The sequence below is a fragment of the Stegodyphus dumicola genome, chromosome 1, assembly GCF_044657685.1.
Source record: "Stegodyphus dumicola isolate Sdum_Otavi_A_Nest chromosome 1, ASM4465768v1".
Classification (NCBI taxonomy): domain Eukaryota; kingdom Metazoa; phylum Arthropoda; class Arachnida; order Araneae; family Eresidae; genus Stegodyphus; species Stegodyphus dumicola.
In genome coordinates, this window is record NC_140768.1 from 257,460,034 (window position 1) to 257,470,034 (window position 10,001).

The 10,001-nt window shown below is 30.2% G+C and overlaps 1 long non-coding RNA gene across 1 annotated transcript; it reads right to left on the reverse strand.

Annotated features, from left to right (window-relative positions):
• Nucleotides 1–1,177: 1,177 nt before the first annotated feature.
• On the reverse strand, nucleotides 1,178–9,925 carry LOC118203785 (uncharacterized). Its single transcript, XR_004760652.2, has 2 exons — nucleotides 9,500–9,925; nucleotides 1,178–1,509 (listed from the first exon to the last, which is right to left on the reverse strand). It is a non-coding gene; the product is annotated as an uncharacterized LOC118203785 (long non-coding RNA).
• Between the last annotated feature and the right edge of the window lie 76 nt (nucleotides 9,926–10,001).

Genomic DNA, 10,001 nt, shown 5'->3' on the forward strand with positions numbered 1-10,001 from the left:
ATCATATACTTAAAATGATTGAGTCAAATTTTCTACCATGCATAAGCAATCTACTAAAATTGTACACATTCTCTTGTAAATTGACTAATTTTAGTAAAAGTTTTTGTAATAAGTAAGTATTTTTTTTTCTTTTATTACATTGAAGTTTTATCCTTTAAATTACTTTTCATCATAATAATGTATAAAAATCAACTTGTTAGCACTGTATTCTCACAGTTATTGTGTAGTGTATGTTAAATTAATTTTTGATTTATTGTCACATTTTGCTAATATCTTAATGTTATACTTTATCTGTGTTTTGTCGTGTGTGTAAATTGTCACATAACATGAAATTATACTTGTGTAAAATGCCAAAACTGCTTATATTTTACTTTGTATTTGAAAAAATTTACTTGTGTTTTTAAATGCCAAAAATTTTTTGCATTTCAATTTTTAGTATAAATTTTATGTCTTTCTTCTATATGTATTGAAAAAGGTATTATTCTTTTCTGATTATTCTGTTTCTGTGATTGATTTTTTTATACAGTATTAAGCAAGTTTATATAAATTGTTGTGTGTTAAATAATAAAATGTTGTTTTTGTGCCATTAAAAAAAAAGAGTGTTTCAGTTTTATTATTTTAATAAAAATCACATACTTGATGAAATGCAAATTTTAAAAAATAGGAATTTTTTCTGCAATTTTTTTTAATCTCTCATATATAAAGAAACAAATCATTACTCAAAGGAAACAAATATGAATAATTATGAAAATTAACATTTACTAATTCTTCCAGTTTTGTTGAATAACTTTTTAAAATTTCACACCATTACTGATATTTAGACTGCATATTACTTTTTTCTTAAAATCGTTCATTCAAGTAGTGATATTATTTTAGTTCAGTAGTGATATTATTAAACTGCATAAATGTAAAATATTTTTTATTTTTGTATGAAGTCATGTTTATCAAATTTTACTGCGAGAAGATTGTAATCATTTTTTAAGTGTAAAAAGTTGTAAATTTTAAAGTATAGAAAGTTTACAGTTTGAAAACTATATATGCCATAATAAATATGCATCTATCTTAAAATAAGATTCATTCATAATAGCCAATTAAATATAAAAGCCTTAATTCTATTAGGTACCACTGATCATTTTTAATATGTCGAAAGTTGCATTTTTAAAGAAGTATACAGCACTAAAAGCAATAAATATTTATTTCAACTCTTGCTTACATCTGGAAACAAACTACTATTCTGCAAGCTGCTAAGTTTATAAGCTTTTTTCTTTTATCACTAGTTATTCTGCAGATTTTAGAAAAAATATGGCCAGTTAACGGTTTAGCAATCTGGATTAACACTTTGCTGCGCCACAGCATCTGCAGTCGCCGCAGTTGCATTTTTGTCCTCGTTGACAGCAACGGCATACGTCACACTTGCAGCCTGCACTGCACTTTGCAGCAGCTGAGCAGCAACGGCATTTCTCGCAGTTGCAGTTGGCTCCACATGGTCCTCCAGGCATTTTGAGTTAGCTATTTTTAATAAAAGAAAGGAAAGATTTATTAATCAGGTAATGAATTTTGATGACATTGAAAGAAAAAAATTACCGTTGCTGACAATTTTAACATATTTTATTGTTTACTTTTAAACTTTATAAAAATACATTATTCCAAAACTGTTGAATCCCTTAAAACGATTCATCTGAAGAATATAAATGAAAAGTTTCTCAGAGCTTGGATCAGAGAAATGTATCAGTCATTTAGCTTGATGCCGGAAGTCCCGACCTTAAGTTAGCACCTTGCAAAAATTAATATTCAAGAAGTGTTTGTTATCTCTTACCTCAACAGATTTCTTTTTAAGGAAATGGGCCAATAAAACTACTTATGGTAAATAATTTCATGAACTCTAGTAGATATCGCAGTTGCAATTCCATGACTTAACGGACTTCGTAGAGATCGAATAATGCTTTCGAGATCTACCATGCAATAAATGAAGAAAATATCGAAACATTCAGTTGAAGCGAAAACTGAAAAAAATTTCTAAGCATTTATACACTTGAATAGTTTCTTTATATATTGCAGTTTTTGAGTAATAGCTTTCTAAAATTATGGCATTCTTTTTTGATAATTATTTAAAATAACTTGAATCTCAGAACAATCATTTGTTAATTTAAGTGATAATTTTCAGTTCTTGCATCCCATGTCTTATAAGAGAAATCTTCCGAGTTACTGTAAGCAGCCACATTAAATTTCTATCTCAAACTAAAGGACGTAAGACTCTATATCGACTGCTAAGTTTAATTATGAAATATCTCCAAGTGACCGGAACTTTTGGAAGCCATTGCAGGACAAGACATTTTTAGTTTCGTTGATTGGAATAGTGAGGTATGTTGCATTTTAAGCATAATGTTATTTCAAGCTATTAATACATTTTAGTTGGATTTTTACTAGCATGGTATAGTGATACTACCAAAGAGACGTCAGAGTTCCAAACGATTTCTGTCGTTTGTAGAAGCAGTCGCCTTAGAAAATATGACTGTTGTAATGTTGTCAAAATTACTGTCTAGTTTAAAAAATGGTCATATTCTTATTAACTATATTTAAAAAACATCTTAATATTTACTGCCCCAAACAATCCAAGATTTCTGATCATTTTATTATATGAAAAATTACTGAGGAAAAAATCGTATCTAATTTGTGTGTTGGAAATTTTATTTGAAGGTTATAAAAGTGTATATTCTGACGCCTGCTAAGCAAATAAATAATTTTCTCAAACTATTATGAAATTCTTTACAGCAGAATGATGTTTTGTATATAATTTTAGTATAGCAAGTTTTTAAGCCTAAAGAAAAAGTCTTTTATTTGAACAAGAACAAACGAACAGACAAATATTGAGTGTACCATTTTCCAAATTATTTATTGTACTATTTCCAAATTAAAATAATAATTTAAAAGTTTTTTAATGAAAGGAAAGTTTCAGGAGTTATTACTTGAAAGGTGTTGCAACGTTTCATCGTAAGAGGGTACTGTTGCGCCAAAAGAGAATATCCCCCTCTTTTTTAACATTATGTAATAGTTGCTGTGCTGATGCTGCATTACTGTGATGTATCCTATTGATGTCTTTCATTAAAATAGAAAAGGATATTGTATCCGCCAAATTTTGTTCATACCAAATCAAGATCAACATTAATAACCATCGAAATCAAGTAGTCAAACCCAAAGTAGACTTTCGAACTCGTAAAAAAGGGTGTCATCCAAATTCAAAAGTCTGAATATTTTTGTCAAAATTTGAGTGTCAATTAACGTATAGCTTCTGACCAGGTATATCCAGTATAAAAATAAATATATATATATTGGATTTGGTGCAATGTAATTGAAGTGGTAAACTATTTACTCTACTATAATAATTTAGTTATTTACTGTGATTCATTGTTTCCGTCTTCGTGAGGATACTTTGGAGAAAGGATATCTTCGTACTACTCAGATTTTTAAGAGGAATTGATTGTGTTTTAAGTTAAACATCGGGTGAAACCTTGGAAACGCAGTGCATACGTATGCTACTATTTAATTAGTGAGGCCGCCTTTGGTAAACCGGATGCAACTGTCAGGGTTCAATATCTTTACCCATTTCAACCAACAGCGGATTTGTCGTTTTAAGTTGCATACGATTGCACAAGGGGGAAGTTAAAAACCACAAAATTTATGAAATATTTTCCGTATTAGTACCCATAAGATATTTTCCTGAATTAATTAATCGGAAGGTTTAATTTTTTAAGTAAAATATAGAAGTTTTTATAAAAGTCAATATATTAGTAATTGCTTGCAATAAACTGAAAAAAAAAAAAAAAAAAGGATTATTTGAAAAATTCTTGGTATTTTTCTGTCGGTTTTTATCAGCGCAGAATATAAACATGTTACTTGAATTTACTGAAATTTAATTTGATTTTTATTTTTTCTTTTCAAGTTAAAGTTTTGATAATTCAATAATAATATTTGAAAAGACGGGGGTTTTCAGTATAATTTTCATTAGTTTAAAATGAAAAGCTTTTTGCAATAATCTGGACAGCGACTGTAAGTTTCAGCAGCAACAGATTTATTTCTTATAAAAGTATCGTTTGCCATTTTCAGAAGCAAAAAATTTATCACTCGTAAAAGTTTGATTCGATCCAATGCCATTATTATAGTAATGGTTTTAATCATTCAGTCATCTTTAACCATTACTAAACAGTTGGAGATTGATATAAAAAATTTATTCTCAGTCTTCAAGTTCATTTGATAACTTAAAAAGTTAAGCAAAATACTAAAATTGAAAATAGATTGTGTAATGAGAGATATGGTAGAAGTATTTTAATCTGATATAACATTTGGATGAGTTTGATGACCTTCTTAGGTTCTATTTTTAGCTGCAGAAATCAAAACAGAGATGAGATAACGAAACGTAACAGTTTTAGGTCCCAACTTCACCCAAAATCGTAATCACTTAGTGACGCAAGTTATAAAGTCTAGTCCTTAAACCGCTACTACTACACTAGATACTCTGGAGTTCTTTCGAAAAAGCTATCAGCATCACAATACATAACTCAAAATTATTAAATAAATATATTGGTAAATGCAACAGTAATTAAATAGTTATTAGTAACTACAGTTCTGTCAGTGACAGATAATTTATAGCCTTCTTGTACTTGCAAATTAACAAATATATATGCACAACTTAGTAAAAACAAGCAAATATGCTTAATTCTTTGAAATTCACCAAGCTTATAGCTTTGAAAGCTATTGCCTATTTTTTTATCAATTTATTTTGTGACAGTCTGTATATTATTTTATCACTTCGAACGTAGTCACAATCTCGTTCCAGAGTGTTATGCAGATTTTGTGAAGAGCGTCGGGATTTAAACAGCTAACTGGAACCGGTAGTTGGTTAATTAGTCGGTAGCCTGCACTATGTCTGATCCCACATGAGTTGGAGTTCTACTTGAAGAACGGCAGCAAGAGTACGGAAAGAGTAGTAGAGCATACGGAAAGAACCACTGGAAAACAGCTTTTGATTATTCATACTGGAATACTGACGATGAGAAAAAGTCCTGTTCAAATCAGTAAGCTAATTTTATGGCTAGCTTGATAAAAAGTAGTGACTATGATTCCTCGTAGGAGTATATTTGAAGTGTAAATTTTAATTTCGCCAAGTAGACTTATCTTTACAGTTTTGTTTGTAATATCCAAGAAAAGACTCAATAAAGTTTTTAATGTTAAATGCTATTGATACTGGGTCTGTATGCAAGTATTCCTTCCATCTCGATAATTCGAGAAAGGAAGTTAATGATACTTTGTAATTAAATTCCACTCTTAGTCACATTAATCCAAATATACCAAAGTTAAAGCCAAAGCAGAGAGTGCCATAATTCAATATATACGACGTAAAAATAATGTATAAAAAGTTAAATATTGTTTTCTGAAATTACTAATAACTCCGCCAACTGGTTATTCACGAAGAAAGCGTAAGATTAATTCCACATAACGTATTATTAACTCTTAAAAGTTGTAGAGTTCTGCCATGTCTAGAACCTTATCTCATTGTCCCGCAGATCCTACTCGACTCGGAAGCGAGTTATCGCTTTATTTAAGCACGTAAGAAGGTTAAAATAACCTTTCTACTTAAGTCCTTAAATGAACAGAAGACAATGTTTGTGCTGCAGATGACCCTCCGCTATTTGCGAGTGTTTAGAAAGTAACATATAATGAAGTTAAATTCAAATGTAGGTTACGTAGTCTGAGAATGCGCACAAAATAGTCTACTTAAGCTGGCTCAAGGTAATTAATGGCACGTATTTTAAACGTGGGCTAGCCGGAATAAACTTTGGCAGAGCTGGTGATAGTAAGTAACTGCTATGTGACGCTTTCAGAAGCTTTAATGTATTCCAGCCCTCGGCTTAAGCCTACAACTAATTTGTATTGCAGTGAGAAATGTGGAAAGAAGAAGTTAAAGTAAATGTTCAAATCATAACAACTAGTTAATTAACATAAAATCTTACAAGGTTAACTCCATACATTAAGAACTGACAGAAACATATAGTCTCTCAAAATAGTAAGTGCAGCTCTAAGGCAGCTTCTTCGTTTATACTCCAGTTCGTGTATAAACAATTACTTAATTTTAAAGAAAATTTTCAAATGTAATTTTATTATGATTTAAAATGCATTGTTTGAATTTAATAATACACAGTAGTTATTAAAGCTTTTTAATGAATATTATGGTATAACAACTCTCTTTCAGTACTTGCATACCGAGTTTTTAAATCATTTTTAAAATTATATATTTCAATAATTTTGTTTTTCATTAGAATAAGGCTTCTTGAAGCATATATAAGTTCTTGATCTGTTCGAAGTAGAGGTTTGCTCTTGATTAATTTACATAAGTTATGTAAGAGACTGATTTACATAAAATTACGAAATACAAAAAGCCTAACCATCGATTTCGTATACTTGCCTAAAAATAAAAATAAAATATTCATTCAAATAAATAGTTCAAAGTAAGTGAATGACTGTAATTTAGAATTCAGTATTGACTACAGACAAATCAAACAACATTGCGATCATTTTCCATCCTGAAATGTACTTTAGTTAAAAAGCCCGTAGTTACGTATTTTTGTAAATACTGCTTTCTTTAATAGGAGATGAAATAGTTTATAGGGTTTTACTAGATCTGGTAACAGCTAAATAGTCCAAAACCCTAACAAATGTAAAGCGAATCATTGTTATGTCTGAAAGTAACTACAGTAGACTCTTGGAAAGGTTTAAAATAAAATAAACCTTTTTATTTAAACATGAACATAAATGAACGTTCTTGTGCTAACAAAGTCAAGCACAATTCGTGGCGATGCAACTAAGGTAACAGTGGAATTCCAGTTTAAAACGTAGAATAGTAGTCGAACACTACACAATTAAATTTAAATCCAAGCTGCTGAGAATCTGTAACCGGTGTTCGAAATTCGAATGCCGTCAGTGCTAACGCAAAGCCGAATAATTGCAACCTCATCAGAGCTGGCAGAAACCAACGTATGGTGTCTGCGAAAGGCTGTGTCTATTTTACAACTCCAGTATGCTCTATATTACAGCTGCCAACTCCAACTGTCGCGGATAGCCGTAATTATCGCTTATGTCGCAATACGTGTTCCGGGTGTCTTGATGTAGTTACTTGTACGGCCGCTTCACGTACACTAATTCAGAATGTGTGTATAGAGTACAGAGTAGCAGGTATTTTACAATTCAAAAATCTGAGCTTAAATCCTAAGTTCATATTCTGGTGAGGGAACGGAAAGGAGAAGTTATAGGCAACATTGGAGTCTTAAATAACAATAAGCATACAAATGTTTTAATAAAAAGCATATACTTTTGATATCGAATAAATATAACTGAATTTATTCTACTGAATTATAGAGAGAATAATATTCTTTATTTTATAATGCTTATTTTCATCTTATAATCAGTAGGTTCAAATTAAATAACTGGTATCATGATGCATCTTGATGATAATTCAATGGTATCTTAAATAGGTGCTGAAAATTATTCTAATTAAAATAGTATAATAATTTATGACACTATTAATCAAACGTTCGTAAGCAAATAGATCATGACAGTTACATAAATCATCACGTAAAATCGATATGCATCTAAACTTAGAAATATTATATTTACTTACTTGTCCTTTGAGAGTAATGATAATATATTTATATAATAATGCCATAAATAATAAGATTTTTAACTGATAATTCTTTAAAACGAATAAGGTTTAAATATGAGAAAACTTAGCTCGAACTGGCTTCTACGAGTCTAATATTGTATTCTGCGCTATAAACTAAAATGATTTCAGTAACTTAAACAACTCAGACCTCTAATAAGGCTATCGAAAATTCAGGCTGTAAAATGAATTCTTAGTTGTTTCATATAGAATAATATTAATAACAGACTCGTCATTAAGCACTGCTGAAAAGAAAGTTCTGGCAGAAAAAATAGCTTTTAATGAATTACGGGAGAATTGCTGTAGTTTTACAAAACAGTTTATAATGAAATAAAATACATAAACCAATTATCGAAAGGCAGACTAAGTGGAATGTAAAACAAGACGAATGAAGAAGTTTTCAAGATTGCGAAAGACTTTTCCAAACTTCATTTATGGAAAAAAAAAAAAAAAAAAAAAAAAAAAAAAATTACTCAGTACCTTATTTAGTATTTGCTGATTTTAAGACTATTTTATAGAAAAAGGCTAATGCTATTAAGAAAATTTTTAATTACTCTTGAATTGACCATGAATGTCCAGAATGCAAATTAAACAAACAGGTTAAAAATTATTGCAGAATAAAGCACATTTTATTACCAAACAAAAAACAATGCACGAGTCATTCATCAAATATGCAGAATTTAGAGTAAATAGGATGTTTAAATCAAATAAATATTTAGAGAACTCACATAAACTTTTACAAAGTACCAAAGTCAAATGCATAGAACAAATAAATTATTGTCAAATAAGATGAATAAATACTGTGCACAATAAATAGGATGTCTAAATGAAATAAATAAAATTCAAAAGTTATCACCGAATGGCCAAAGACATCTCTTTATAATCAAATAAAGAGAATGCATTCATCATTCACATAATAAATAGAATGCAAAGAGATCGTCTAAGATAAATTAGTAGAAATTACTGCAGAATTGACAGCGACATTTTTTGTCGTAGTAACTTATCTTACTTGCTTGACAGTGATATCAAAACAAGCTCAGAAAATTCATCGTGGCAAGGAGAGTAAAATTGCACCTGTCGTTCGCAAAGCCTTGAGCACATACAAGGTGATAGTACGACTTCGCTAATTTCAACATCTATGCCTTATCTGAGATTCGAACCAGGGCCCTTCGGTAAAGCAGTAGATTCCTATACCGTCTGGGCAGCACGACTCTGTAGAACGCATTGAAGGAATTTTCCCCTCCCTTATGTATACCTTCATGGTATATTTGGAGCCACACCCGGCTAACATGAAAAGGTCCGGCATTCGAATCCTGGCCAAAGGCACTGATGATTCTCTCATGTTTATCGCTTTTGGGAGTTCTACAATATAATGCTTTTACTTAGGCAGAAAATATTCAGTGTGCTATTTGGTATTTATCGATTCTAAGACTACTTTCTAAAAATATTAATTTCTTTACTCCGTAGGATACATGACTCAAACATTAGTACAATGAATACGTTAATTTCTTTTCTTTAAAGAAAATTTAAATTAGTTGTTCGTTTAAATGTTTTTTACTCTTACCATTGAATGTTTGTAAATAACCCTCAAAATAAATGAAAGAAATGTTTTTGTACAGATTCCTTACCCACAAGAATTATGACTCGAAACAGAGATTTACTATCATCACATTTAAACAGAAGTTACCTTCTTTTATAATTTACAATTTATAAAACACAAAATACATTAGGCATTTCAAATCGAAATTCATTCAGCGTTAAACTGTACAAAACAAAATTTTCACTTACCAAAAGTTAGACGAAGAAAGGAAAAGAAACAGCTTCAAATATGAACACAATGTTCGTTCGACAAATCCAGTATGTTTAATATCCATCAAAAGCTTAAGATGCTATATTTATTTTCCTTTTGCAAGCAATTTTTGGTGTCGTGCGCAAAATTCACTCCACCTCCTGCTAGAGCTGTGTGCAAAAGTATATAATGAAAAAAATTATCATCTAGGAAACGAGTGCAAAATCTATTCTACGATTGGTTAAAATATTGCTTCGTGAATAGGATGGACCAATAAACATCAAACTTGAATGATTATAGTTTAATTTGATCATTGTGTTATTCGTTATTTCCAGAATTATCTGGTCATGCGATGCTGTAAGGTCAAGTGGTTTATTATCCATTAACTGCGCAATCCATCCTGTCAATCAGTTTTGTTTTATTTTCATGCTACTTCTACGATGCTGTCAACTTTTCACTGATTCCCTTCAGTATATAAACAAAACTGTAATATAAAAAAAT